The sequence below is a fragment of the Phodopus roborovskii genome, unplaced genomic scaffold, assembly GCF_943737965.1.
Source record: "Phodopus roborovskii unplaced genomic scaffold, PHOROB, whole genome shotgun sequence".
Classification (NCBI taxonomy): Eukaryota; Metazoa; Chordata; class Mammalia; order Rodentia; family Cricetidae; genus Phodopus; species Phodopus roborovskii.
The window spans coordinates 968,375-992,154 of record NW_026125675.1 but is presented as its reverse complement, the minus strand read 5'-3'; the positions used below and the strand labels follow the sequence as shown (position 1 = coordinate 992,154).

The 23,780-nt window shown below is 36.8% G+C and overlaps 1 protein-coding gene and 2 pseudogenes across 2 annotated transcripts in view; 1 reads left to right on the top strand and 2 right to left on the bottom strand.

The window, feature by feature from the left end:
* The window catches only part of Gabra3 (gamma-aminobutyric acid type A receptor subunit alpha3), a 179,433-nt gene that overhangs the window by 20,386 nt on the left and 135,267 nt on the right, over positions 1-23,780 (top strand). The window lies entirely within an intron of this gene.
* LOC127217376 (magnesium transporter MRS2 homolog, mitochondrial-like) lies at positions 13,344-16,062 on the bottom strand (annotated as a pseudogene).
* Positions 18,909-20,266, bottom strand: LOC127217375 (transcriptional adapter 3-like; annotated as a pseudogene).

The window sequence follows — 23,780 nt, the reverse complement described above, 5'->3', positions numbered from 1 at the left end:
GCTTTGCTAGGCTATTTAATATTGAAATACTCCTTATAGTGTATTTGTGCCTAAATTTATCTTTTATGTTTAAAACTACATTCATGTTTATATATTAATTGACTTTGCATTGTCACAGTGAAATATTTGACATGGGTTATGTGTGAAGTAAAAATAAGTTTGTTCAGTTTATAGCTTTGGAGAGTTACTCCAGGGTGTAGTAGCACTGGCTTAGTAAAGAGTACCCCTTGGTTACATCAACTTATGTCAAATGGTGAATAGCAGTCAGAAGAGTATATGTAGGAATTATTTTTGAGACAGGACCTCTCGTTGACCGAACCTAGAGCTAAGTGATGTGGCTGCACTGACTGACCAAGTATTCTCCTGATCCATGCCACCCCAATAATGAGATTCTAGGCATGTGCTCAGTATGATGTAAGAACTGGGACTAGAACTGATGTCCTCACTCCTACTTGTGTGGCAAGTGTTTTACCTACTGAGTCATTTCCCTTTTTAATGTTTTTAGGTTTTTGTAGATTTCATTTATTTTATTTTATGTGTATAAGTGTTTGTCTACAGGCATATCTGTGCATGTATGTGTCTAGTACCCACGGAGGCCAGAGAATGCCTTTTGATCTTCTGGGGCTGTAGCTAGTGACTGTAACTGCTGAGTCATCTGTCTAGCCTCCTACCTTGATAAATTTATTTTATTTCGCTTTTTTGCTTTTTTTTAAGGCAAGATCTCTCTACAGGTCCTTGGCTATCTCCTAGAAGTCACTATGTAGACAAGGCTTGCCTCAAACTCACAGAAATCTGTCTACGTCTGCCTCCCAAGAACTGGAATTAAAGGTGCGTGTCACCAAGTCTGGCCTAGGTGCATTTAGTAATATAGCTTTAATGAATTTTACCCTTGTAGATTTTTCATTTTTCCAAGTTTCTTAAAGAAGTATATTTTTGTTTTCTTATGTGAGAGACTTCCCCGGTGCATCCCGTGTTTTTTCTTTATGTGTTCTAATGTGCAGTATCTTTTGACGGGAAGAAAGGCTGTTAAGGGTCAAGATGTTAAGGAGGGTCAGAAACTTAGAATATCTGCAAGGGCCCTCCAAGTGTAAGGCAAGCAATACATAGCATCTGGGGAACATAGACTCCCAAATTCTCCTTGCAGAGCTGCCTGCCAGATACTGAGCTCCAGAGAATCAGATCTTATGAATCTTTTTTCATGTGAGGGTGGGTTTCTCAAAGACACTGCTGCTTTTGAGTTATGTATGCTCTTGAACAACCTCTCACCCCTGCTCCAAACTACACTCTGCTAAAATAGTGTTTGCCATTGGTGCTATTCATTAGTATTTTGTCAGAGGGTACCGTAACTGGATTGCAGAAACATATTTAATTTCTTTACATTCTTAGTGATAAGGTTGGAGGCACTGTTATTTTTGTTGTTTGTTTCATTTTCCTTTCTCTTTATCCTTATTTGTTTGTGAATCAAAACAATTTGATTTACTGCCACTTTAGTGCAATTTCAGTTTGAAACAAGCAAATTCAATCAACCATCATTACCCACAGATACAATCTTTCTGTTAACAATTTTCTGTGTATTTCCTTGTTATATCTTATAGTTATTTCCTCTTACCAATTCTGTTGGTTATATATATGCAAGTGTCTGTCTTTGTGCCGTTGCTACTGTTATATGATGCTTGAATCAGCATACAATTTCATATGTGAGATTATCGTATGCACACGTGTGTATGTTTGTGTCATTGGCCATTATTACTGTTCTATACCTACTATTTTCTATTTTTTGAATTCCTATTATACTTTGGTTGGAGTGACTAAGTCTTGTCTAGATACCTTAATTTCTCTTTAATTTTAAGTAGTTCCTCTGATGTGTTTTGTTTTATCTCATTGTTAGATAGGTCTTAAAATTAACTAATTCCTTGGCTATGATGAGTGTACAGTTTATACTGACATTTGAACTTTTGTTTCAGAATCTCCAGTTTTGATTTATAATATTCATATTTTTCATTTGAAAAAATGAAATTTTTTAGTTCTGTGGCTTGTGGCTTTTCTATTTTAAAACTTATTGTTCCTGTTTTTCATAGCTCTTAGCTTTCTGGTTCTTTGATGCTACAAAATCTATTGTTAAGCCCCTTCCAAATGCTGTGTTTCTTCAGGATTATAATTTCATATTTGTTGACTATTACTTTCTCAAGACATTCTTGATAGTCTTTGCAATTTTATCACACTGCATACTTACCCCAAATGGAAAAATTCATGGATTTCTTTCCCTAGCTATTACTATTTTTCCTAGGTCTGGCTAGATTATGTTTTATTAAATCAGCCTGTTAGTTCAAAACCAGTTCTTATACTCACAGATTGAGGCTATTGTTTCTTCAGGATAGCAGAAGTCCAGGTTTTGAGTTAGGGGGTGGTATGATGTGAGTCCTTGTTATATAATTATATCTGTCTGACCTCCTAGGCTGCACCACAGTTGGCTATCTCGTCTTCTACTGTTCATAACATATTTAAATTCACTCTGTATAGAGGTCCCTGCTTCATGTTCTGGTTTCTTGCAGTGACTTTGTTTTCCTAACCTTCCACTTTTTCAGGATTACTGGTTTATGGTATCCCAAGCGTGAGTAACCTGCTATTTTTTTCTAACTTTGTAGATATTTAATTTCTTTTTTCTTTTACAATTGGGATTATAATTTGGTTTTTAATGAATGCCTTATTATTAGCAATAATCCCTCTATTTTATGTGTGCAGTGGACATAGGGTATTTCTCCTGTGTGAAATTTTGCTGGCTTGATGTGATCTTGGGATTTCTAGGTGGATAACAAATTCTTCAAATAATCACAACTCATTATTTGAATCATGAATTAAGGTGAACTGCTCTTGGTTAGTTTTCTGTTTTCTGTGTTGAACTTGTAATCACAGATTGTGTTGTTCATCTATCTGAGTATTTTATTGTTCTAGGGTGTAGAGCAACAGACTTTAGCCCATTGAAGTTGAGCACTTATTTTTTATTATTATTATTATTATTATTATTATTATTATTATTATTGGAGAAAACATATTGGACTTGTTTGAAACTTCGGGCCTGAATTAACAGCAAGGGTTTTTTGTAGATTGGTTGGATGGCAATTCCTACCTCAGCAGGGAACATTTTTGTGAAAGGAAAGAGAAGCTACAAAAGTGTGGGTGAAATCATAGTGGGAGCTTTAAGCAGAAATAGGTCTGAAGCAACTAATCCTTAGATTTATGGTACCTGGTTGCTTTGGAATAAGACTAATGGAAATTTTTGCTATGATTTCAAGCAATTTCTAAATTAGCTAGACATCATGCTGTTGCAGTAGAGAGAGCAAAAGAAGGCTAGCATAAGATAATGATAGGAGAATCGAGGTTGAAGATGTAAGATTTTACTAATTCTTTAAGGACTTTGTGGGCCATATTCAAGACTTCAGTCTTTCCTCCTAGAACAGTAGGGAGCCTTTCAATTGTTTAAGAAAGGGAATAAAGTAATCTGATTTGCATTTTAATGGTCCTTTCTGGTTGCCCTGTGAAGGATGGATTAAAACAGCAGAAGAATAGTTATGAATGGGAAAAGACCAACAAGGCTTTAGAGAGAGAAGATGGGTTTGAAAGGTATGTAAGAATGTTGGTAGCAATATCGGGTGCAGTATTTAGCAAACACTAGGACATCTACTGTAACTAAACTTGCATTTCTGCTTGCATTTTTTTTCACCAAGTTGATTTCTGACATGTCTTTTGCATTCATATTAACTGATTTATTGTTCTTTCCTATCTTTTAATTTTACTTTTTCTTTCAATATCAGCCTTTTGTTTTGTCCATTGTCTTTTGCTTTCATATTAACTGATTTATTGTTCTTTCCTATCTTTTAATTTTACTTTTTCTTTCAATATCAGCCTTTTGCTTTTGTCCATTTTCACAAGGGCTCAGCTGTGATTTTTGTGTCAGGATCCCATAATAATATATTCATGTTTCTCTGCTTTCTACATTGGTCCGTTAATAATATTGTTCATTTTCAGTGGTCTTTTTTTAATCTCCTAAATTCTTGTTTGTTTTCAATCCATCTTTCTCAGTTTCCAGCTGGAACTAGCTTGAGACAAATTTTCTTGCTGTTAGGGAGTGGGTGTATGCTTGCCAAATGTTTACAAGAACTATCTCATTGTACAAGTGTCATTCCAGCTGCCCGAACACCCTGGCAGGAACAACTAAACACTCAATTTTCAGAACCACTCTCATCTTTACTTGTGGAGTGATTTCTTCCTGTCTTCTGAGTGGAGAGAAATCTAAAACTACTGCAGTCTCCAGAAGCCGAAAAAGAAAAATGCTCCTGGTTATATGCTTAGTGGGCATTGGAGATTGGAAATGCATATATAGGAATGAATCATTCCTCTCTTTTGTGTTACATCTTCAGATTCCCCAAATTTTATAAAAGTGTAGGTTTCCTGAACTATATACATTGTATATCCCTGTTTATAGTTCCTAAATCCTAGGGGCAAACTATAAATCTCTAATTATTCTTTAGTCTACAACTTCATTGTATCCTTGCAGCTCCATTAGGACTACTATTAAAGGAAATTCTTTGCAATGGAGGCAGGGCACCACCCAGTGCTTCAGCATAGTAGCCCCAGCTCTATCTATAGGGTGCATGCATGAATTAGAACCTGGGTGTTAGTATTAGTCCCTCAATTCACCCTTAGGAAGAGACAAATGATAAATCAAGTCAGCAGTAAGAGGAGACTGTGCAAATGTGTTGCTCTTTCTTTGGTGACTTAGTTCTTTTAATTACTCTTTGTAATTCTGGTCCTGTAAGTATATAGATGATTTCCTTGCTTTTCCAAGTATAAATAATTTAGCTATTAACTATATTCTTATATAAATATATACCATGTAACATATGTGTATGAGTGATACATGTCAAGATATTTTGATGTATTGCCCCCTGTTAGGGTTTGGCTGTGAATATTATTGACAGAACTGACAAATGTTTATTTTTTAGAACTTCTGTGTGATTGATCTCTGCAAAACTTCTTAGAATACTTAAGTTCTTCTTAGTTTTTAGTTTTTCAAGAAGGGTTTTTTTCTGTATAACAAGCCTAGCTATTCCAGAAATTGCTCTGCAGGCCAGGCTGACTTTGAACTCCCAGAGGTCCACCTGCGTCTGCCTCCTGAGTGCTGGGATTAAAGGTGTGTCCATCATGCTCTTGAGACCATTTTCCTCCTACTGGTTTGCCTCCCCCAGCCTTTATAGGAGCGTTTTTGCCTAGTCTCATTATAGCTTCTTATGCCGTGTTATCCCTTGGGTCTGCTCTTTTCTGAAGGGATCTTGGGGAGAAGGGAGTTGGGGGTCTGGAGGGACTGGGAAAAGTGGAAGGAGGGGAAACTGCAGTCTCTATGTAATATGTGAGAATAATTTAAAAAAATACTCCAAGTTCTAACCAGAGTCATGAAGTTTTTCTTGGTTGGAATCAAAGATTTTCCCCCTTTCACCATCTCCTCATTATGTGAACTGTATCAGCCCACTGTGTTAGACATGAAGGAATTAGTGGTAAGTCAGATAGCCCTGCTTTCTTTCTGCTCCTTGGATCTTATCATCTAAAATGAACAAACAATTTTCAGGTGAGTTTAGTGCTTTGGAAATGTAACAAAGGGTATTCTAAAGTAATAAAAATTCAGACCTAGCCAAACTGGGGACAAAAGAAGCAGCATTGTTTTCTTACTGGAGTAATACTGAAACATAGAAGGTAAAAATCTTTAGCTTATAGCAATTCCAGCAATGGTAGAGAAGAAAGCATATAAAAACTGTTTCAGGGAGAAAAGACCAGGTTTTGCAGAGGTTCTAATTGTGGGAAACAGATTACATTCTAGGAGATAAGAGAATGAAAATGTAGAGATACAGTATTATGCAAATCATGTCATACAGTATTTAGACCCTATTCCAAACTCATGGAGAGTCGTTGGAGGGCTTTAAATAGGGAATGCTATGGTCCAATTTGCAGTTTTCAAAACTAATTATAGCAGCAGGGAATGAAGTGGTTGTCAGGGAAGTCAAAAGTAGAAATGGGGAAGAATTAGTTGATTAGAGCTAACAATGATATGTCTGTGTATGGTGATGCTAGGGTGGATAGAGAAGAGAGAGATAATTAGAAGGTACTTATATTGAAGAATTTTTTAGCCTACCCACCTAACAAAGGTTCGGTAAGTTAATAAATTCAAAGGATTAGAACAGTGTTGAATGCAGATCATGTTTTATTAGTTTGAAGAAGCACTATTTCATCTTATATTTTAATATTTCCAAAATGAGAGCAAGTTTCAATTATCAATGACATCAATTATTCATTAGCTAGCACATTTGCTTTTTTTGGTACTATATAAATTATTGGTATTTCTTAGATTAGTAGAAACCCAGATTAGGTGTAATATGATAGTCAGTGCTGTAAACATGCTGCTGCTATCATTATTTTATTGTTATTATCATGTCAAAATTTGGTAACAGAAAATAATACAGGAGTGACAAGAATGTGCAGGGAAAAGGAATGACAAAGAATGATGATGTATATCTATTTAGAGTCACAGTTTTTTCATTTAAAGAAGCTTTCAGAAGTGAGACATGATTTATCATTACCACTATAGTGCTGAGTTTGTAGAAGAATTAAATATGAAGAGTTGACCCTGGGGGACTTGATTTCTACTGGGTGTTAATTCGCCTGTACTTCTGAATGAATAACAGGCTAATCAGTATGGTTTGTAAGAATACTTCTTATAAAGACTGAATATCTGTTAATCCAGAAAGAAGATTAACCTTGTCTATCATTTATGTAGCTTCTTTTATGTGCTGAGAATAGTGCTAGTTTGTTTAATAAGAATTTAATCTCAGTAATCCAGTAAGATAATGTGATGGATGTTGTCTCTTATTCTCATATATGGAAATCCAACCTCTGATAGTTCAAAGTCAAATGTTCTTACTGTGATTTGTGATTTGAACTTGAATCTGGGTGACTTCACAATCACTCCTGATGCTATACTGTGTCTTATATATCAGTTTTTACAGTAGAGTAAGAAGCTGAGTAGTTCCTCATTTGTGAAATGAGGTTTATGTGTTAGGCACTGTGTAGAAAGCTTGATGAAAAAAGTAAATGAAACAGAAAGGTCTTACTCTTGTGGAATTTATAGTCAAGTTGGAGAAGACACATTTATAATTTTTTGATTACATAAATAAAAATTTGTAAAGTTTGAGAAGTAAAAAGAAAGAACAGTGAACTTCTGGGGTTAGGGAACACTTAGGAAATCTACCTTAGAGAAGGCTACCAAATACAGCCCTTTCTTCCATGTCCCTTTTAAAGCTGACTGTAAAGGACGAAATAGAGTCTGCCATGGAAGGTAAGGTGATGAATAGTGTTTTGGTCTTGTGCATGTGCTCTGAGATAGAAAAAAAGAGTGTTTTGTTTAAGAACATTAAGGTGGAGGAATAAATTAAGATTGGGGAAATAGAGATGGGCCAGAACTCCTTCAGATGAGTAAGTAAAACCAGAAGCTAAAAGAGTTGTTTAAGAGTATTCCAGCACTCTTAAAAACTAGGCAATCCTCATCCCCCATCCTCCTCTTTACAGTTTCCCTTGCCCCCAATCTCTTCTAATTTCTATTCCTTGGGTGGTCCGTGTGTCCATTTAGGTGGTCCATGTTACCTAGCTTCTCTGGAGGTGTGAATTATAGTCTGGTAATCCTTTGCTTTACATGTAATAACCACTTATGAGTGAGTACATATTGTGTTTGTCTTTCTGAGTCTGAGTTACCTCACTCAGGATGTTTTTTTCCTAGTTCCATCCATTTACCTGCAAATTTCATGATGTCATTATTTCTTACAGCTGAGTAATACTGAGGGAGGGATGAAGTGGAAGAGCAACGAAAGAGATATCTTAATAGAGAGAGGCACTGTGGTGTTAGGGAGAAACCTGATGATAGGGTAATTTCCAAGAATCCACGAGGAGGACCCCAGCTAAGACTAATAGCAGTAGTAGAGAGGATGCCTGTATTGGCCTTCCCCTGTAATCAGATTGGTGAATACTTCAACTACCATTATAGAGCCTACCAAACTAGGCTGTGTGTATTTGGGAGACAGTTGTGAAGCCTGGGCTACAGGGAGGCTCCTGGCAATAGGCCCAGAATTTAACCCTGGTGCATGAGCTTGGTCGTTGGAGTTCATTCCTTAGGGCGAGATACCATCCTTAGTGGCAGTTGGACCATGATATAATCCTAGTATATGAGCTAGTTTGTTGGAGCCCATCCCCTATAGTGGAATGATAAGCATACCCTTAATGCATGGGAGAGGGACCTGGTCCTGTCCCAACTTAATGTGCCAGTCATTGTTGACTCCTCATGGGAGTGCTTACCCATTAAGAGGAGCAGATGGGAATGTACCTGTGGTCAAGACGAGGGGGCACAGGAGGAGGGGTGGGAGGGAGAATTGAGGTTATAATGTGAAATGAAACTTAAAAATAAATAAATTATAAAAAAGAAGATAAAACTTTTGACAAAAATGCTCACATGGTTGCATTCCAACAAAAGAGTCTGGATTATTGACTTTGATTCACTAGTCCTTCTTCGGATTGAAAAAGTTTTCCTCAATGATTTTGTTGAATATGGTTTCTGCCCATTTGAGCTGGGCTTCTTCGTCTTCTTCTATGCCTTTTATTCAGTGGTATGGTCTTTCACATTGTCCCACATTTCCTGGATATTTTGTGTTAAGTATTTGTTGGAGTTAAGATTTTCTTTGGTCAATGAATCTATTTCCTCTTGTTTATCATCAGCGCCTGAGACTCTCTCTTTGCTCTCTTGTATTCTGTTGGTTATTCTTGCGTCTGTAGTTCCTGATTATATTTCTATTTCCAGCATTCCCTCAGTTGGTGGGGTTTTTTTTTTTTATTGTTTCTATTTCAGGTTCAGGTCTTGAACTGTTTGAATTGTTTCCTTCATCTGTTTGATTTTTTTTTTTCTTGGCTTTCCTTACTTTCTTTAAGAGATTTGATTTATTGCATGTTTTGCTTGGTCTTTTCCCAAATATTGTCTATAAATGTTTGTTTTCACTTAAATGGACTTGGTTATATAAAATAAATAAATAAAAATAAATAAATAAATAAAGACAGATTCAGATTTAAAAAAACCTGTAAAGGTTTACAATATGTTTTAAAATATACGTAGGCTTGGGAGAAAAAGAAAAACAGGATAAAAATGGTTTAAAAAGAATAATAAAAGAAAGAGTAGCTAGGTGTGGTGGCACAGGCCTTTAATTGCAGCACCAGGGAGACAGAGGTAAGCAGATCTCTGTGATTTCAGAATAAACCTGGTATACAGAGTTAATTCCAGGACAGATAAAATTTACATAGAAAAACCCTATCTCCAAAACTGAAAAAATAAAAGTAGAAGAAATAGAGTAATAATAAAGCCACGTGAAGTTGGAAATCACAGAGAAAATCTGGATATTGTACGGTATTATATTGTCTTTGTATCATTTGACTGGTGAGGAAATAACAACAACTGTTAAAACAAATGCTTCTGGATTAATTCAATTTATATATTTTAAAAATGCTTTGACTTCAAAATTTAAGTCCAAGGACAGGTTACTAGGGAAATGGATTTCTATTTTTGTTTCCACAGAAAATAAAAAGTTTTGGATTCCTTGTAGACTAATGTGGTTTTGATCAAGTCAGACCCCCTAAAATAGCATCCCAGGTGATCCAACATTCAAAACAGTTGGGACAAGGCAGCCTTGCAGACTACACCAAGGATTTCTGCATCCTCTTAGGATCCCCATGACAGAGTCCCCTACCAGCATGACGCAGTTTGGAAAGAACGACACCCATATTCCCAAATATTGTTTGTAAATATTTGTTTTCATTTAAATGGGGTTGGTTATAAATGATTAATGACCACAACCAATCTCTTTTAAGGTAAAAAAATGGACTATGGAATAGATATGAATACTTTGTTTTGGAATGGATTTTCATTTATTGATACAAATTTAAGGTCAATTTTGTGATATGTATATTTCCCCTCCCATTTAGGTACTGTGTTTTTATAGCTCATTTAGAAATGTAATATATAATGTAGTACAGATTATAGATAGTTACTTATAATAGTCAAAACTTAAGTTAGTTAGGATTTCAAGAAGTATTTGAGATGGTTAGGCATTCTTCAAACCTTTCAAAGGCCTACAAAATATGACATTTAAAATGGTTTAGGGTTTTTCTTAACAATGAGGCTCAAATGCTCCTGGAAACACCACCTGCATCAGAAAGGAAGATGTACATCAAAGAAACGTGTTATGGAGTTTGGTTCCAATATGGCAAGACTAGCCATTTGGACAAGATACTGCTCTTGTCAGGACTGTTTGACTTTATGCTGGACACGCAGGACCCACAGAAAAGTGACTGCTGATACAAGATGGACATGGCTACAGGATTCCTGCTTCTTGGGAGAGTCTGCCAGACATTCTACAGGGAACCGAGAAAAGTGACTGACAAACTGCCAATACAGGTAGAAAGTTTCCTGCTTTGCTGAGGAGTCTGCTAGACACACTATGGCCTATAGGCAGAAGATGGAAGATTATAGAAGAACTTCAGGTGACTGACCAGGCAAGTTGTCTCTGTCAATTCTAGAGTTTATATATTATCCTTCTGAGGTCTTTGATGGAGTTGAAGACAAATAGTTTTGGTTATAGTTTTCATTGGAGATGTGGTCACTGCCATTGCCAGCCCTGGTGCACACCATTGAATTGTTAGCAGAGTTTCTTAAAAGCCTAGAGGTTTTTTGCTGCTATGCTGAGTCAGGAAACTTCCCTTAAAGGAGCCGTGCAAATCTCTGCTTGTCTCTAGCAAAACAGAGTCCAACTGAGAAAAATGCTGTCACCAAGAAGCCTTGCTTGTCTCTGTTTTTTTTTTTTTTTGTTTCTAAAACCTTTTTTAAGCTTTTGTCATCTTTTAAGTGAAGTTGTTCTTAGTAGACACGTTGAAGGCGCCATTAAGTTATGAGTACTTATTTCCTGCCGGCCCGCCTGGTCCCACCGCCATGCCAGACCCAAATAACACACAGAGACACTGTATTAGATAGAAGTGTGTTGACCTGTTACTAGTTTCTTATCAGCTAGCTCTGTCTTAATTATTAACCCATGTCTATTAATCTAAGTATTTTCACGTGGTCTCATCTTATCGGAGAGCGGGACCAGTGTTCTGCTTTCTCCAGTCTCTCCATGCTGACTCCTCCGTACCTCTTCCTCTCTCCTCCTTGTCTCCTAGTCCCTTCTGTCTTCCTTTCCTATTGGTCAACAGTGCTTTATTCATTAACCAGTATGAGAAACATATATACAGAATGTCATCTCCCATCAGTATGTGATTATATATGTGTTGTGTGTGTATGTGCTAGAATTTTTATATTCACTCCCATAAATGAAATTTACCTCAATTTTTCTTGTATTTCAAATTTTGTTAGGTTTTAGAATTAAAATAATGTTAGCTTCAAAAATGAATGAAAGCAATTAAATGTATGTTCTAGAATATATTATGTAATAGTGAGGTTATTGATTATTTGGCTGTTTAGAGGAACTCATTTGTAATGACATCTGGGCTTCAAGTTTTCTTAAGAATTATATTTAGTTACATAGTCAATTTTTTATAGAATTGAAGGAATATTCAGATTATAAATATATATTTTGTCAGTGGTAGCTGGTTTTTGAAATGTCTATTCCAAAATTTCACATTTATTGCCATAATGTCCTTTTCATAGCAGTTAGATTATCAAAGATGCCCATCTTCCCATTCACAACACTGGGTTTTGTTTCTTTGTTTTGATAGCTTTTCATAAGTCTCGAAGGTGGCTTTTCATTTTTATTTGTTCTTTTCTGTTTTATTGCAAGATTTTAATTTCATTAGTTTTAATTTAATAATTATTATATTCTGTTTATTTTCTTTGGTTTTAGCTTGAATATATTTTTCACTTCAGGTATACTTAAATAACATATATTTTTTTTTAATTTTTGTTTTCAAATATATGCAGCCATGGCAATAAACTTCATTCTTCTCATACTAAGTCTGGTGTTTCCCAGAAGTATTCATTTGATTGATATACATGTGTGTGTGTGTGTGTGTGTGTGTGTGTGTGTGTGTGTGTGCGCGTGCGTGTGTTTGTGTGTTTGTATGTGTGTGTGTGTGTTTTCATATCATAGAAGGTATTTTGGACTTCATTTCCATTTCTTATTTTTAATTGCCCTGGCTCACATGATCATTCTGTCTCCTCTTCCATATAGCTCCCTGAGCCAATGAATTCTCACTATATTACCTAGATTGCATCTGAGACATTGTTTTTAGTATATAACACTTTTATTGGATTTAAATTATTCTTTATAAGTTCTGATTAAGTATTTTCAATGAAAATGAAACTTAAACTGTCATGTTGTCCATTTCTAGTAGCATCCATCCCATCTTTTTCCTTTAGTCACTAATATGTTATCAACTGTATAGTGTTGCCTGTTTAATAATACTATAAAAGTTTAATTTCATGTAACCTATTTGAATTTGGCTTTTTACAACACAATAGACTATATTTTAGTAAAGTTCTAGTTTTATAGAAAATCTGTATATTTACTATATGTTTTTCTATTATTAATATTGGGTATTATTATGGTATACTCATTACTATTGATGAACCAATACTTAATAGACTATTGTTAAGCCCATTGCTTTCATTGAATAATGTCATATTTCCCCAATTAGAGAATATTTTCTCTTTTTTCAATATTACTTCCAAAGGTTCTATTTATAAATAATCAAAGAAAAATAGTACCATCTTGATTAACATTAAATTATCCTTCCCTTCTACTTATCCTATATATAAAGAGAGCACACACCTGAAAATAAGGTTCTATCAAGGGCTGACATTGCAGAGTTCATTGCAAGGCTACCAGCTTTCTTCCCCAAGTCAGCAACTGATAGGAACGTGACTCCCTGTCTGAAAAACTGCAGCCCTTGAGCTCAGATACTATAGGCTCTGTCAATTTCCTGGGCTCCTTTAACATGGAGCTGCGTTTTTCTTCATATGTATAACCTCACTGAGTCTAGATAAGTTTATAGATCGATAATTTAAAAGCCCATAAAAACACTTTTCAAGGTTGGTAGGACATAGGATTTTGGCCTTTTATAAAGAAGCACTTTGTCTCACAGAATTCTGAAGATGCAGTCATGCTTTAGTATTGTGAATTCCACGTATTTTAAGTCAGACATAATTTAAACAGCAGTTGTTTTTTTCCCCCAGAGAGTGATAATAGCTTCAGAAGCATAAAAAGTTGCTGTTAGCGGCTTGCCAGGACAGTTCAGCTTGCTCCATGTCCTTCCGGCCTGAGGCTGATTTTCACTTCCATCCTTCTATCTGCCAGAAGGGTTTTTTTAGGTTAGGAGGCTGATAGGGGCAAAGGGGCTTCCAGCTGTCTTCCAAAGAACGAAAGCCGTTTCCCATAAATATAATCCTTATACTCAGCAAAAATACATGGTGGTACCACCTCTTCAAGGTAAGATCCCAAATTCATGCCAAAGCAATCCCCGTTAGTTCAAAGAGTGAAAGAGAGGTGGTTTCCATGGTTAGCTGTAGATTTAACCTCATCATCACATTTTGGTGGTTGTCTAGAATGGTAAAGGTGATGCTCTGCAAGTCATTAATCAGGACCCCCAACCTCATTGGAAAGGTTCTCAGCTAACCAGTAGTAGTTTTCTAGCAGAAGCTCCATCTCCTCTGCATGGCCAATCCCAGCACTGCTGTTTTCAAAGACCTGTGGGTCACTCCACTTGGCTAGACAGAGTTCTTCCAGCATCTCCTCATCCAAAACCTGCAGAATTGACTCTTTGAAAATTGAAATTCTAACTCAGAGAGACTTTTGCCATTCTGGAGTGCTTGGGATCCACTAATGCATCAAGGATCAGCGGCTGCAGGATGCTGCTTCCCCTGAAGGGTGTTGATCCAATACTGCAGGAGTGCTTCAAAATCTCTGAACTCAAACAATAATGGGTATGTGACAAGTTGCCCTCCAGTCAGCTCGGATGGCAGTTGCCGGAACAGCCTCTGCTCCAGGTTTAAATTCCGATAATCTAGTATCAGAAGACATTCTGGCGTTCTCACAGCCTTCAAATACTCCATCCTTATGATAATCCTGTTGTTCCTGGTTGTGATGCTCATCACATACTGAAACTTCATGTCTCTGGTCTGTAGTGCTAACTCGTGGTACAATTCAGTTTTCTTCCTCTCAAAAGAAGTAACATTGTTTTCTTTGTCAAACTTTGTCACAGCAAACACCTGGGCCATGCTGGCTAAAGTAGCTTGAGAGTCATCAGAGGTTCTAGACCAGTGAACATCACCTAAGGAAAAGAAAATTAGAGAATGAATGTCCTGTAGTCAAGACTGGTTTTCCTGGAAGCTCAATTGCAATTCTCACAGTACAGGGAACCTTCAGGACACCTTGCATTTTAAAACTTGAACACCTTGCATTTTTTAAACTTTTTCCTATTTGTTCTCCCCTAACTGTTCTGTCCCTATTCCTTCCCACTGCTTCCATATACTAAATTCATATTACTTGCTAACTATCTGAGGTCTGTTCTCTCTCTATGGTTGGAAAGGTCAGAGCCTCAAGAGTATTTTCACTTATTAAAATTCTGTGTCCTATATTCATTACTCTTCTCTCCTCAAATTATTTGCAGTAACTGACACTTTAAACTTTACATAGCCTTTCCTAGAATGTCATATAATTCGATGGCTTTTTTGACTTAATAATATACATTTAAGGTTCTTTCAGGGTTTGATAAAAAATGATATTTAATATATGAATGTACCACAGTATATTGATTTGCAAAAGCACATGTTGATTGCCTCCAACTTTCAGTCATTATGAATAAAACTGATAACAACACTTATGTATAGACTTTCACATGCACATAGGTTTTCAATTCACTTGAGTAAATATCAAAAAGAGAAATTTCTTAATTGTATTTAAGAGTATGTTTGGTTTTTTAAAATAACTGCTAGTTTTTGAAAGTTTTTCTCTGATTATTCATTCTCAGCAGTAGTGAATGAGTACTGCTGTTCTTTCATACTCTTAACAAGCATTTGGTATTTTCGAGGTCTTGTATTCCGACCATTCTTACAAATACAAAACCTAAGTCATGGTTTTTTGAATCTACATTTGCTAATGACATATGCTCCTAAGAGTATTTTTATGCATGTTTATCAAATATTCTCTGTGATTAGATATTGATGTCTTATGTATGACCTCCTTGAGTTCCCTGCCAATGGCTACATGTATCAGTAGTTGGGTTGATTTTCATGGCTGAGTATTATTTTGAAGAAAAAGAATAGCAGAATTTGTTTATTAGTCCCTCAATGAAATATTTTTTGTATTGTCCCATTTTGGAGACCCTTAAGAGTGTAGCTAAAGGAAGATACCTAACACTGCTCTCTATCTTCCCAAAAAGGTGTACAAGTGATTAAATATCCACATATACTCATGGACAAGCATTCATATTTGTGCATATATTACACATCTCTCACACAAAATCTAAACATGTGTTTGTATTTTTGTCAAAATGCTGTAAATCTCCAAAAACCTACTGTTTATTATCTACAGTGGGAGATATATTCAAATATTTTCAATCAGATTTACCATTTTTTTTGGTGAACAAACATTTTAAAAGTATAACTAGACAGTATTTGATTAAATAGTCACTTTAATATATGTACATTTCTGGTAACAACTAAGTATTACAAAAATTTGTTCTTAAAACTCATTGTATTCTTAAATATACAGAGAAGTGTATAAAAGTGAAATCTAATAGTGCTAGTATGAATACCAGTGTGTAGTGTTTTGTGTATATGTGATTTCATGTCTTTGGACTCCTAAGTGTCACTCTTCATTTGTTAGTGACTTTGCTTTACTTTCATCCTTTACCCCTTATTTCCACTGCCATACGTTGTTGTACTGCTGAAGATCCCAGTGTCATGGTAAGAGTCGTGAGAATAAACACCATGACTTTAACAGTTAAAGAGGATTTTATTTAAGATTTTTTCTTCAAATATTCTTTATCAGGTTGGGTATGCCAACTATTTACACTTTACAGATTTAATTTGTGAGTATGTGTGCGTGCATACCATTACATATTTGTGGAGGTCAGAGGACAACGTTGTGGGTCATGGGATCCTAACTCAGGTGGTTAGGCTTGACAGGGAGCGTATTTAACTGTGGAGTTTTCTTGCTAGCCTACAGTCTCCTGTCTCCAATTTCCTACTTTTTTGGTATTCCAACGAATGACTTATTTATTCTGTAATTGGCTAATAGCTTATTACTTATAGTGTTTTTTGAGTTATTTAATTCTGACTGGAAACAAATGTTAGCTGTTTTTGTTTTTTGTCCCTGGAAGAGAGTTCTCCAGTTATATTCTTGGCATAGTATCAGTTACTTGCAATATAGTCCATAACTATGTAATGGGTTATCTCATTTACAATTTTTGTATTATGTTTGACTATATTTTTAGTTTTCTTTTATTATGACCATATAATTGTTCACGTTGGAGATTTCTGATCATAAGGATAGCTTAGACCTAGGAAATGAGTGATCATGTTCTTGTCTAATTCTCAATTGATGTATCTTTGACTTATATATAATTTTAGACATGGAAGTTTAGTCACTGTATTAATTGATTTTGTCTTTACTATCACCAATTTCTGACAAAGTAGCTGAAGGGAAGATGTTTACTTTGGTTCATGTTTCAGAGGTCACAATCCTGACTGGGAGAATGGGAGCTTGTATTCTGGCTTGCTCATGTTTCAGCAGGTTAGAAACTGTAATTCTCTAGCAAGATCCGAAGAAGATAGCATCCTTGAAAGTCAATCTCAGCAACACACTTCTGCCATCTGGGTCACAGTCTCAAAGTTTCCTGTACAACCCCAAAACAGGTTTACCAACTGAAGACCAAGTATTAAACCGCATGAGCCTCTATGGGAAGTTTTCCATCATTGTCTAGTTTGACTCATTCATTCTTCAAACAAGAAAACTGGCATCTGGTTTAAGAAGTAAAGTGCATTAAACTCAGAATCAATATATAACTACTAAACAACGTTATCTTTGTAGCAAAAAAGATACCACAATAAAGGAATAAGCTTATCTTTTTGCTATGTGGTGATTTCCTACCTGGGTATGCAGACAGGATTGATGGTGATATGGCGATCAATACTGGCTTAAGGCACTGAGTAGACTTCAGAGAAAGAAGGACAGTTTTTTTTTTGTTGTTGTTGTTAATTTGTTTGTTAATGTTGATTTTTTTTGGGTGTGTTTGTATCAGCTTCTGCTATAGCAAATTCTGAATTTATCTAGATGCAGACAATATTCTTTAGGGTGAACTTTTCGTCTTGATTTTCTTTATTTGAATATATGAAAGTACCTTAGATAACCTTTGTTTTTGTAACCCGTGGTTGCTTTCTAGTTTCAAGAGTCATGCTGGGTTTATATCTGAGATTCTTGAACTTTGAAGTAAATCAAACTGTACAGCTGTTGAGGGGTGTGTTTGAGTGAGCTGAAGAGGCAAGAAGCAGAAAAGAGGATTAATGGCTTTGGCTGAAACCAAAGCACCCTGGGTTTAAGAACTACATGGTTTTGTTCTTCAGGCAGCTATATCAGATTTTTAAATCCCTTAGTGCTGGTTTGTACACAGCCTTATCCAAATCTCTCTATCCTGCATTCTCCGCTGCTCTCCTAGAATGCTTTTCCAGCAGACCCATTGGGAAATTATATTTCTTGCACATGCTTAGGATTGATTTCTAGAGGCTAGGCTGGCTCTTTGCTATATGGAAGATATCAAATAGCAACTTGGCCAACAAGTATTTCTTTCTCTTTGAAAAGCATAATTGAAGTCTCCCCAATCTATTTGGATTCAGTTTTTTTTTCTATATTCTAGTATTGGTTTCTAAACAAGCATAAATATTTTCATGTTTTAGATATTTATATTTTTAGGTTGACAAATTCTTACCATGCTCTACTATTCTCCAGACTGTGATAAGGGTAAAATATGATAACAGATGTCAAAATGTATCATGAATATACAAAAATTATTCATAGTGTAATATTATTTGTGAGTACTATCATGTATAGTCTATTCATCTATTCTAATCAGTTATATATATATTGTACACAACTCTTGATCATCATGCATCCAAAAGAGACAGAAAATTACTCTCCTCGCAGAGATAAAGAAAGCAATGTATCAGTTTTCTTCTGCTGGTGAAAAAAAGAAAACCTATCACAAATAGAGCACTTTAAAACAGTACACATTTAAAAATATGTAAAGTCAAAATACTGTCAGCAGTGTGTTGTTTCTGGAAGTTTAATGTCAAATCTGCTTCAAACTAACTCTGATTGGTGACAGATTTCAGTTTCATGTGATTGCTGAACTCAGGTCCCAATTTTCTTGCTGGATGTTGGCCAGAGCATTTTGCCATCTTTTCAAGGCCACCTACATTTTCTGGCTCATGAATCATTTTATCTTCAAAGCAGAAGTTAGTTCTTACCACTCTTTGAATCTCTCCTAGCTCTTCTTCCTTCCTTCCTTCCTTCCTTCCTTCCTTCCTTCCTTCCTTCATTCCTTTCTTCCTTCCTTCATTCCTTTCTTTCTTCCTTCATTCCTTTCTTCCTTCCTTCCTTCATTTCTTTTATTTAACACAGCAGTTACTTTATTCTTAAGTTTGTACTTGACAAAACCACAAGGAAGAAGTCCTTGAGGGAAAGGTGTTGAGGAGATGGTAGGAAGGAAAGACGACAGCCAGGAATACACCTGTCCATCTGGGGCACCAGGCAGATGTTAGGTCCAGGTCAGCACAGGAAGTCCTTGCCTGCTGGCTGCACAAAGCTCAGCTGGGTGGCCTGAGAGTGTTGTCATTTGATGGGCAGCCCCCAGCCAAGGCTTCAAAGGAAGTTGGCTTCTGACAGGCCAGGGAGGTGGCCAGCAACAGGTGAAGCTACCCGTCCAGGAGTTTCAGGATGCTCCCCCGTTCTTTTAGGGTCTTCCAGGCCTGGTCCTTTTTCTTCTTTGTAGGGATGCGCTTCTTCAGCCGGGCAGCCATGATCTTGCAAAAGGCATCCATGACCTCATTTCTGCCATGCGGACTCGCTGCCTCAGCCCCTGCCGGCTCACCTCCTCCTTTGCCAACCTCAGCAGGTCATGCTTTTTGGTGCATTGTGTGCACTGAGTGCCATAAGCCCAGCCTGCTGTTTGTGCAGCTCAGTGAGGACCTCATCCTCTGAGTCCTCAGCAGGCCGATCCTCGGACTCCAGGATGCCCTGGGCAATCAGTGCCTCCTTGATGCGGCTCTCCAGGGACTTGGTGTGGAGCACGCTGAAGGGCTTGTTCTGATTTTGGGGAGAGGTGCTTGCTCCATCAGCCCTGATTCTTTCCCAGACATGTCAGGAATAGGAGAGTCCTCCATAGGGGAAATAGTATTCTCCTCCACCAGGGTTTGCAGCAGGCACTGTGTTAGGGCACCAAAGGGACACCCGTCTTCTGGCTGCTCGTGCTGGGCCTCAGACTTCTTCAGCAGGGCATCCATATCTTTTGTGTCCAGTTCAGTCAGTGGTCCCATGAGGCCTTTCTTTTTGTCAGCCACAGCTGCTGTCCGAGCTCCATCCTTCTGCTCCTCTAGCAGAGCCTCCTGGGCCCAGCCCTGGGAGTAGCATTTTCCCAGTGGGGTAATCTTATAATGTTCGGTTTCATCTTCAGGAGCCTTCAGGAGCTCCTCTAGTGTTCGTACCTCCTCACTGGTGATATCGGCACAGTAGGGCTTCACAGAGGCTCAGAATCTGTTGGGAGCATCATTTTTGGGGTTTCGAGGCACATCGATTGGGTCATCTGTGAATTCATATTCCTGGATCTTGGGCTGAACCTTTTTGGATTTGGGTATTCCTGGGCTAGGGCCTGGTCCATGCCGTACCTTTCCTTCTGTCTTCTGCTTCTTGGGTTTCCCATGTTTGTGGGGAGCAGTGAAGTCATGGTCTCCACCCAGCTTTAGGAATCATCAGTCACCTTTCTTATCCTGCCAGTCAGTAAGGATCTGGGTTTCAGCTTCCAGTACATGCAGTGGCCGGATTGCAGAGGACAGTGAGGTCTCAAGGTCTAGCTACAGAGTGTCCAGCTCCTCGATACCAATGGCACAGAAGTGGGCTCTCTTCCAGCTCTTATTCTGCATTGTTCTTGTCCTTTTAATTATCCATGTAGGTATACTGGACCTACTTGAAGAATTCAGGGTAATCCAAGTATGTTTAATTTAGAAGATTACTATTTAATTCCATCTGCAAAGTTCCTTTTGCCATGTCATATTAACATATTCACAGGTGTAATACTAGGGGTTAAAGATCATGGGAAATAAAATCTGGATACTATGCTAAGAACCATTTGTATTCAATTTTGATATTTATGTTTGTAGGCATATAATTAAAATAATTCTAATAAAGCATAAATTTGGCTGGAGAGATGGCTCAGCCTTTAAAGGCTAGGCTCACAACCAAAAATAAAACATAAATTAATGGTACTCAACACCCAGCACATTCCCTCTTAAGACACTTAGTTCACCTATTCATGGACTTTTTGCTTTGTTTTGTTTTTGTTTTATCATTTTATTTCTAATTGTATGATTGTCTACTTACCCATAAAGACTGTCTGTCCCAGTATCTTTTTTTATTACTGTGGTTTTCTATATATAATGGTATACTTAGTACTCATGTTTCATTACATTTTTCTGATTCTGAAAAAAAAGAACATACCTCTATGGTCTTTAAATTGTGCTTGTTTCTGCTATTTAAAACATGTTCATTATTGTCAGTAAAACTAGGGGTTTTTGCATCACAAATGGCTAAGTAAGCAGATGTCATGTCTAATCACATAATCTCAACTGTTTCTGATATATTGTGATCATTTTGACAGTCTCTACTAGCAAAGGATCACCATCCTACAATCCACACTTCCAGAAAAGGAGGACCCTAAGAGAGACATACATGGTCCCTCACAGAAGGGGAAAGGGACAAGATCTCCTAAGCAAATTGAGAGCATGTGGGGATGATAGAGGGAGTTAGGAGAAAGAGAAGGGGAGAAGAGGAGGGGAGAGCAGGGCATGAGGGAGCAGGAAGATTGGGTCAAGGAAAGAATAGAGGAGAGCAAGAAAAGAGATATCATAATAGAGGGAGCCATTATAGATTTAAAGAGACATGTGGCACTAGACATCTACAAGGATGACCCCAACTAAAAATCTAAGAAATAATGGAGAGGGCACCTTAAATGCCCTTCCTTGATAATATTTCATTTATTTTTCAATTTAAAAGTATTTTGCTGGGAGTTGGTGGCACATACTTTTAGTCCCAGCACTCAAGAGGCAGAGGCAGGCAGATCTCTGTGAGTTTGAGCCCAGCCTGGTCTAAAGAGGTAGTTCCAGGACAGGCTCCAAAACAATACAGAGAAACCCTGTATCGAAAAGCCAAAAGAAAAAAAAAGTATTTCAAGAGATATGTAAGCATAACTTTTTACATTTTCATGGACTACCTTGCAGTATAAATTTTTCATTTATTTATAGTTACTTTTAAAATTTAATTTTTCCATTATATTCCTTCTTTCAAATTTCCTTTTACATTAAAGCCACAGTTCTTCCTCCCACCTCTCCTCCAAGCCTCCTTACGTTCCCCCAGCCCAACCCCAGTACACTCCTCCTCAGAGTTAAGGGCTTCCATGAAGATCCAACAAAGTCTGGTGCAATAGTTTGGGGCAGGGCTAAGCCCCTACCATGAGTTAAGGCTGAGCTTGGAATTACTTTAAATTACTCATTGTAAATTTTCATATAGGTAATTTCTTTCAACCATATCATATATTATTATTCATACCATATTCATATCTATTCCACCTTCTCTTTAACCCTTCTCCTTAGTATTGTGATATATATCAAGTTAAAAATCTATCTCTTTAAACATTTGTTTCATCATGACGAAAAAATTAAAATTAATTTATTCAAGCATTTTGAAATGTACACTGTATTATCATTATCCATATTAATCCTGATGCTACAAAACAAAGGAATTTCTTGTTTCTATATAATGTTTCAGTCATCAATCAGCCTCTTGTCTTTTTTCCTGCCCCATCATTAATTTAGAGTGATAGCAAATCAGCATGCTGTGTTATGCTGGCAGCAGCCTTAAATGCCTTGTATTATTGCATCTCTTGAATGTATTGTTAGCTTGTCCACAACTTCAGTTTAATGATAACTTCTCATTATGAAAGATGATTATGAGTATAGTGTACTATGGGTATCAAGACATTGATCATCTCATAGGTGATGAAGTTTGTCCTTTGGGACAATACCATTCACTGTTGTCTCCAAGGGCTGTGGTAACACAACACCACAATTGTGCCCTTATCTGCTCATACTTCTAGAGGCTAGAACTCCAAAATCAAAATATTGACATGTGTATGTTCTCTATGCAGCTTCTTTGAAACAATCTTTTGTTTGCTTCAAGATTTTCTTTGCTTGTGGCATTAGCACACTAAAGTCTACCTCTGTTGAGACATACTGTTTTCTCTTTTGTTCAACTTTCACTCTTTTTATGCACATATTAATGATTGGATTTATGGTCCATTAAAACATCTTGCTACATTTTCTGTTGATACAACAGAATATATGTGACTAAGTTATTTATAAATAAGATGAGCTTATTTAGTTCATAGTTCTAGACAATCTAAGAGAAGACACTCATAGCTGACAATAGCCTCAGGGTGCATTGCATCATGATGGGAAAGCAGTAGAGAATTGTAAACACATAAAAGAGACAAAGCTCCAAGAGCAGATTCAGTGTATAACTCAGTCTTCTAACACCTACCCCATTCCCATGAGGTTGACCCACTCTCTAAAGAAAGGAACTAATCCCTTTTAGCCTCTTAAAAGGCCACACATTCTAACACTTCACAGTGAAATTCAGATTTCAACTTGAGTTTCTGGGGCAAACCATATTCAAATAGCATAGTATGACAATGTTAACTTTATTACTGTAAGAGTCCTTTCCATATAAGATCACAACCACAGGTAGTAAATATTAGAGCTTCAAAAATTCTTTGGGAAGGACATGATTCAATCCACAATGGCATCTGTATTTGAAGAACTATGCTTTGGGATTGTGGCATTCAATTTTTTAAATTTAATTAAATTATTTTTTAATTTATATGTGCATGGGCATTTGGCTTGGATGTATGTCTTTGCACTACATTTGTGAAATGCCCATGGATGCTAGAAAAGGGCATCAGATTATCTGGAAATTGAGTTACAGCCAGTGGTGAACAAACATGTAGATTATTGGAATCAAACAGTTAAAAATATGAATTATTACTAAGTCCTCAAGGCTGAGAGGTTACTGTGCATCTGAACATATGGCATGAGGTTTCCTTTTTATGCCATTAGATTTTTATTCTTGATTTTGTTTGTGGATGTTCAGTTGAGCTTATCTTTCTGCCTAGGCATATATGATGGATACTACTCACCTTTTTTGAGTATGTAAGAGAAAAAAAAATCACAATTGATTTCTGAATACAGAATGATTTCTTTAGCGTTGTGGCCATTAGATCTTGTATGAGAATCACTCTATTTCTGCTGACTGCTTCTGTACCATTTCTATGATCAGTTCTAATAGTTGTTCCCTCATGTAATGGGATAATTTTGGTGTATACCA